Raw genomic sequence first — 8,193 nt, forward strand, 5'->3', positions numbered from 1 at the left:
CATGCGAAAGAAAAATGTATTAGTATTTGGAGATTACCTTTGTGAGGCAGAAATGGTACATGTTGCATATCCAAAGGATATTTAGACATCAGATTCAGAATTTATTGTCATAAAATACACTGAGTTGGGGCAGCATCAAAGTGCAAACATTTACATTATTACCATCTTACAACATTATATAAAAAAAATACTACACAAAAAAGTAAGGCAGTGTCTTTGGTTCATTGATTATTCAGGAATCTGATGGCAGCCGGGAAGAAGCTGTCCTTGTGTCATTGAGTTAATTATTAGGCTCTTGTAGCATTTTTTTCCCTGATGGTAGCAGAGTAAAGAGGGTGTGGCCTGGGTGGTGATATATGTTAAATCTATATACATGCTCAATATATTTTGAATATTATTATCAGCAACTGCAAAAAAAATCTAATCTATAGACAGGTAGTGATGTGTTTGTACAATTTAAATGTTTAGACTTAAATGTCTAAACTTAAATGATCTAATTTTAATCCATTGTGTGAAAGGTATAAAATTTTAGAGGCCTCACTAATTACATGTTCTGGGAATGTCCTAAATATGGAAGATTTTTGGGAAACATTTTTCAATCTTTATCAATGATTTTTAAGACTAAAATAGATCCATGCCCTTTAATTGCCTTGTTTGGCTTTATTCATGATCTGACTGTATCTCTGTTTGCATCTCGAAGGTTTTTGCTTTTAATGGGCTGATAGCCAGATGAGGGGTTTTAATGGTAGAAAGATGAACTTCCACTGACTCGTGGGCAGTGGCTACATGATGTGATGACATATTTAAGTTTGTAAAAAAAAAGATATAATATCAAAAGACAAAAAGTTCCAGTTTGAAAAGATACGGGGGCCATTCATAGAATATTATCACGGTTGGCAATCTGTTGGGATGTTTCAGTGATGCTCACATCTGGCTTCTGGAGGTGGCGATCTGATCCAGTTTCGTCGTCCTCTTTTTTTCTTTGTTTGTTTTTGTATAAGTAACCTTGATTAGAGGGATGGGTTAGATTAGATTTATTTAGTTTTTTTTAAAAATATTGTTTTCTTTGTTTCATAATATAAGTTGATTAACTGGAGTAAATATAAGATGGTCTTAGACTATAATATAAATATTTTACCAAGTTATGAGCAGACTGCTTATCAAGTAATTCATGTGATTTTCATTTTTAATCTTAATAATATTAATTAACAATTAATAACAGAAATAGGAAACTGTTAGATAATTTTTTTACCAGTTATATTATGGATATATTTTGATATTTCCTTCTTCAGTGATGTCAATGCAACATGTATATGAGATTATTATATTGAACTCAATACAGATATTTTAAAATAAAGTATAATTTAAATGTTTTATAGGCAAAAAAATCCCTGAAATCAGCATGACCTTTCATCCAATCTTTGGGCTAATCATCAGTGGCGGTGGATCTTTACCAGACTCCCAATCAAGTTCAAAAATATAATTATATTTACAATAGTAGTGAATATCCAATCATGATAATATAGATTGATGTATAACATTAAAATCTGCTGCTTTTGGAGAATTAACCAAGAATACTTTGGAGACCAGGTGGTGCATGAAATTAATCCCAGCTCTTGTATCTGAATAAATGAGAGATGGAGCATATACTTAAATAACAAATACAAAAAGACAGTTATCCAAATCTCAGTGAGCTTGCAGAAATCAAATTGTTCCATATATTCTCAATGGTTTTCAAGATCACACTTGGCTTAATCTAAATCATTTTAGCTTGCTTTTTCGAGTTCCTTTTTTTGAATATACAAATGAAACCTCCTTCCCCCAAAGCCCCATGACCCACCCTCCTCCCACCTCCAAAAAAACACCCAAAGAAAGACCGAAGAAATAGGAGATTTAAACCATCAAAAACACAATAAACTGCCATGGATCAGAGCAACACCACCACAATGAGCACATTTTAACCCCATATTTCCAAATAAGGGCTCCACACTTTCCAAAAAAGAGATGATCATGGATCAGAGCAACACCACCACAATGAGCACATTTTAACCCCATATTTCCAAATAAGGGCTCCACACTTTCCAAAAAAGAGATGATCATGGGTTAGAGCAACACCACCACAATGAGCACATTTTAACCCCATATTTCCAAATAAGGGCTCCACACTTTCCAAAAAAGAGATGATCATGGATCAGAGCAACACCACCACAATGAGCACATTTTAACCCCATATTTCCAAATAAGGGCTCCACACTTTCCAAAAAAGAGATGATCATGGGTTAGAGCAACACCACCACAATGAGCACATTTTAACCCCATATTTCCAAATAAGGGCTCCACACTTTCCAAAAAAGAGATGATCATGGGTTAGAGCAACACCACCACAATGAGCACATTTTAACCCCATATTTCCAAATAAGGGCTCCACACTTTCCAAAAAAGAGATGATCATGGGTTAGAGCAACACCACCACAATGAGCACATTTTAACCCCATATTTCCAAATAAGGGCTCCACACTTTCCAAAAAAGAGATGATCATGGATCAGAGCAACACCACCACAATGAGCACATTTTAACCAGTACTTTTAACATTTTAACATTTTAATTGTCCAATTAAGGGCTCCACACTTTCCAAAAAAGATAATCAACACGTAAACGTTATGTTATTTTTTCCAATTGAATACATGATCTTAATTCTGAATGCCATCTCTGCAATCCCAAATCAATCTCATTTTTCCAAGTAATAGCTATATATTTTCTTGCTACAGCCATTGCCAACCTTAAAAATGCAATTTGATACCTAGTCAACCTCAAAGTCAAACTCAATATTTTAACATTACCTAATAAAAATAATGTTGGATCCATTGGTATTTGAATTTTTAAAACTCTCTCTAAAAATTCCTTAAGTGGTGTCCAAATAAATTAAACCTTATCACATAGCCAGGTCAAATGTAAAAAAGAACCTACTTTTTAAAAATCTAAATATGAAAAAATTAAATTATATTTATTTAATTTCTGGGGAGTTAAATACAATTGATGTAAAAAAAATTGTTATGAACTCACCTATATCAAACATTAATAATCTTAGTCATACTATCCTTACATGTAGATCTCCAATCATCTTGATCAATTTTTATTCCCAAATCTTTTCCCCATTTTAATCTCTATTTATGAATATCTAATTTAGGCATCTTGACTTATACATTTCAGAAATGAATTTTTTTAACCACCTTCCGTAAGCAAAATTTTAAAATTTGATTGCCTTGGTAATTTTGAAGTATGTCCAAAATTATCCAGTAATAAAGTTTTCACTTGATAATAACCAAAAAAGGTATTATTTGGAATTTCATACTTTTATGCTTTGAAAAAAAAATAAAATAACCAGCTTCATAACAATCTTGCATTGTTTTAATTGCTTTTTGATTCCATTTTTGGAGTAAAAGGAAAAAGTTTATTCTGATATAAAGGTGTCTTACTTGAAATTTTCCCCTGCGTACCTATCTCATCATTCCCTAATTCAATTAGATGTCTCAAAATAGGTGGATTATTATTAATAATTAATAACAGTATTTCATTTAAAAATAAATTGTGCCATATTCTTCTCATCAATATTAATTAACTCAATATTACCCCATATTGATGGATTATCCAGATCAAACATTCTATTAATAAACCTCAATTGCGCTGCTTTATAATAATTTTGAAAATTTGGGAGTTGTAAACCTCCTAATTCACATTTCCAAGTTAACCATTTTTACCTTTCCACAAAATCTTCCTAATGATAAAATTCAAATCTTTTCTAAAAATTGAGGAACTTTACAAGGAATAGATTGGAAAAAAATACTGAATTCTTGGAAAAACATTAATCTTAATACAATTAACCCCATCTATTAATGTTATAGGTAAATCTTTCCATATATTTAAGTCATCTTTAATTTTATATAATAAAGGTAAATAATTTAATTTATATAAATGATCTAAATTATTTATCAATTTTAACACCTAAATATTTAGTTTGGTTTGACCATTTAAATTGAGAAATTTTCTTACATTGAGTATAATCACCAACAGTTAATGGCAAAATCTCATTTTTATCCCAATTAATTTTATAACCTGATATTTGTCCATATTGTTTCAATCTCTCATATAAAAACCTTACATTTTAACTTGCTTAATATTTTAGGTCAACCTTTAATTATTTTTCAACATTTTTACTAAGTGTGTAGAAGGAAACACCTTCTTTTGAAATGTGTACACAAAAGTGCTGAAGGAACTCAGCAGGTCTTGCAGCATCCATAGGAGGTAAAGGTATATCACCAACATTTTGGGTCTAAGCCCTTCATCAAGGTTTCAATATTTCTGTTGAAGTATTGTTGCAGTGGAACATTTAGCCGCAGATATTTCTGCATTTAATTTATTTTGTTCCTCGCTTATATTTCTGACTGTACCTGGAGATGAATCTGTCAGTGTTATTTCATTATTTTGATTGATGTCAATCCAGAATGCTGTAAAAACTTGTCACCATGAAAATTCAGGACCTGGCAACATTCACTATAGTATTTTTTTAAAAATCCCACAGGAATTCTGTTCTACGATAAATCTTGCATTCGGTGAATCAATCAACCTTTCCCTGAGTCTCTCTACTTTTTGAAATCTCACCAAGATAACTATAGTTACGGCCTGTTGGAAACACTTACCATTAGTAAGGTCACTTTGAGAAATGGGAGGGTAGGTTGGATCTACTCGTAAGATGTCAGCTTTTAGATGTTGACTTTCCTGAACAGATGTAACCTCTTGACTCTGGGACGAGGTTAAAATAATTGCAAAGTTCCTGAACGTTAAGGGATTTGTGCTCTTGTATTTTTCCAAAGAGCATGCTTTGAATCAGTGGATGGATATGAACACACTATTCTTTCTTGTGTCTCTTTCTTTGTCTATAATTTATAAAATATTTTTCAATATAGATACAAATAAGGTGGTATACTTTGCAAAGAAGAATAAGGAGGCTAAATAGACCAAGGAAAATAATTTGTTTAAATGGGCTACAGCAAACAAAGGATCTGGTATGTTAGGCACACATATGAATACAAATTGGAATTAAAATAATGCCCATAAAAATAGCAAACACAGCTCTGGAGTTTTTTTCTAGCAGGAAAATAAATGGGAGAAAAAAGTGGTTAAGTTAACTCTGTGCATCACACTTGAATCACACTTTGGAATACAGAGATTAGTTCTGATTGTCATTCTTTATACAGTATATAGAGACATTCGAGCAGGAAACAAGTACTGGAATGATACCAGAAGTTATATCTACTAAGAAAAATAAAATTAATCTGGGGTTTTTTTCTCCAGAAAAGATAACACAGAGGAGTGATCCAATAAAAGTATTTAGGATTTTGATAGGGTTTCATAAGTTAGACATAAAGAATCTGTTTCTGTGTATATGATAAAGCAACTAAGGAATCATCCAATAGGGAATCTAGGGACATCTATTTAGAACTCACTCCCACACTGAAATGATTATAAAAGATGGTAGTTAGAGAAAAATACATACTGGAATAAGAAATGGAAGAATACCATAATGGGCTGAAGTCAGGTATGTAAACCAAAACCACCAACCACGTATCTAATGAGCAGGGTGATTTGTTTCTGTACTGGCAATATTTTGCAAACTTGGCCTTAAACTTTGAAAAGGAATCAAATATATTGAAAGAACTGTAACTTTCCACTGCAAGGGTATTTATGAAAGTAGCAGGAATGATGATATCTACTTGAACTTCTGCTGTTGATTTAGTCTTTGTGTTCATTGATTGCTGCATGTAAACTTTTGCACTCAGAGAGAGTGGTGAAAACCAGGAATACATTGCTGAGAGAGAGTTGCTGACCAATGTCTAGATGAGCACTTGAATTGCCTCAGCATTTGAGAGCTGATAACACGGTTGGTGTGAACATGGAAGGTCAAGTAACCTGTTTCTGTGCTGCATGCATGACTCTGTTTCTAAATAGAATATCAATTGTAACTACCTAGAACAGTCTTAAAATCCTTTGAATATCTTCTTTTAACTACTGAAATTTTGTTCTATAGAATTTTGTTCTATAGAATGTTGTTCTATCACCATGCTTGTATCACCATGCTTGTATCACCATGCTTGTATCACCATGCTTGTATCACCATGCTTGTATCACCATGCTTGTATCACCATGCTTGTATCACCATGCTTGTATCACCATGCTTGTATCACCATGCTTGTATCACCATGCTTGTATCACCATGCTTGTATCACCATGCTTGTATCACCATGCTCGTATGAGGGAGTGACAGGTCTCAAATTTAGACTGAAGTTGCTATCTCAGAAACAGGAATCCTGCTGTGAGAAATTAAACCTTTGGAGGGCAGCACATATTTAAGGGAATACAATATGGTCTGCTCTTTTTTCAGAACCACTTCCTTTCTTTGTGTAGTCTCAGCGACCCAGACTTTCCTGTGTGGCAAAGGATTAGATCTCAGATTTACTGTCTGTCGTAGTCCCGTTTCCTTGATTCTGACACCACTGTATTTTTGACATAATTGTAGGTGATCTCCAGTGTCCATCAAGTCGCTGATCAGACTGAAAAGTTCCCATAAAACCAGTAAAAGAAATTATAAAAGGGCATTGTGATTCATTGTTCAGAAAGTAGAATAATGATTATTCATATGTTGGGTGTACATTGAACATCACAAAAGCCATGGAGTTTTTAAATAATGTGAAGGAATAAAAACAGTCTGCTTGAAAAATTAGATTTTCAAGGTCAGAGATGCAGAACTTGAGACATTGTAAGCTATAAAATGGTTGTATCTAATTCAACAAGATTTACAGTTTTTAAATTGGTATTTAAATAAGAACAAAGCATTTTTTTAAAATGGAAGTCGCTAAATTAGGCAGACTCTGGCTAGTTGCACCTGCAAAAAACTATAACAGCACATCCTGAGGAGGAGGAGGATTTCACTGACATAATTTTCCAGATTTCCTGTGCATGTACAGGCTGAGAGAAGTCGCTTCCTTCTCTGTTATTATTGACACGGTGACAGTTTTGCACCAGGACAGCCACAGATTCTACACCTTCAAACTGCAATGAAAAAGCAGATAAAGTGAATAGCAGGGTTTTAACATAAGCTGGCAGTATTTTGAGAAACTACATTTTTTTTAGGTTTCAGTGGTCCTTCTATTCCTTCCCCAGTGATCTTCTGTATTTGTGAACACCTTCAGGTTTTTATTGATTTTGTTGTTGCGTGACACACATGGCATCATTTCTTTTGAGCCTCCTCTTGCATTTCATCTTTCCTCACACTTGTTCCTTTTGCCCAGAGCCCAAACGTTGCAGATGCTGGAAATCTGAAATAAAAGCAAAGAATGGTGGAAGTACTCAGCCAGCTGTGGAGAGAGAAACAAAGTTAAAATGTCAAATTAATTGCCTTTCATCAGAATGTTTTATTTGATGGAGTTAAAGTCTATCAAGAATGAAGGGAGATTTAATAGAGGTATTTAAAATTATGAAGGGGATAGACAGAGTAAAGGTAGATAGGCTTTTTCCACTGATGGTAGGTGAGATACAAACCAGACTTGGGCTAAGAGTGAAAGGGGAAAAGTTTAGGGGGAACTGCTTCGCACAGAGAGTGGTGGGAATGCAGAACGAGCTGCCAGCTGAAGTGGTGAATGTGGGCTCAATTTTAACATTTAAGAAAAATTTGGACAGGTATATGCACGGGAGATGTATGGAGGGCTATGAACTGTATGCCTGTCAGTGGGACTAGGCCAGTGGTTCTCAACCTTTTTCTTTCCACTCACATACCACTTTAAGTAACCCCTATCCCATAGGTGCATGTGGTTAGTAAAGGATTGATTAAAGTGGTATGTGAGTGGGAAGAGAAGGTTGAGAATCACTGCTCTAGACCCAAATGTTACTGAAATATTTACTTGAGAAAAATTGTCATTGGCCCATTTCCTGTGGAGTTATGAAACTGTGCACATAATGAGTCAATTAGGTACGATTAAAACAGTAGCTTTTCAAACTTTTTCTTCCACCCACATACCACCTTAAGCAATCCCTTACTAATCACAGAATATCTATGGCATGGAATACTTAAAGTGTATGTGAATGGAAAGAAAAAGGTTGAAAACCATTAGACTAGGCAGAAAAATGGTTCAGCACAG

The sequence above is a fragment of the Narcine bancroftii genome, chromosome 10 (assembly GCF_036971445.1).
Source record: "Narcine bancroftii isolate sNarBan1 chromosome 10, sNarBan1.hap1, whole genome shotgun sequence".
NCBI classification, from domain to species: Eukaryota; Metazoa; Chordata; class Chondrichthyes; order Torpediniformes; family Narcinidae; genus Narcine; species Narcine bancroftii.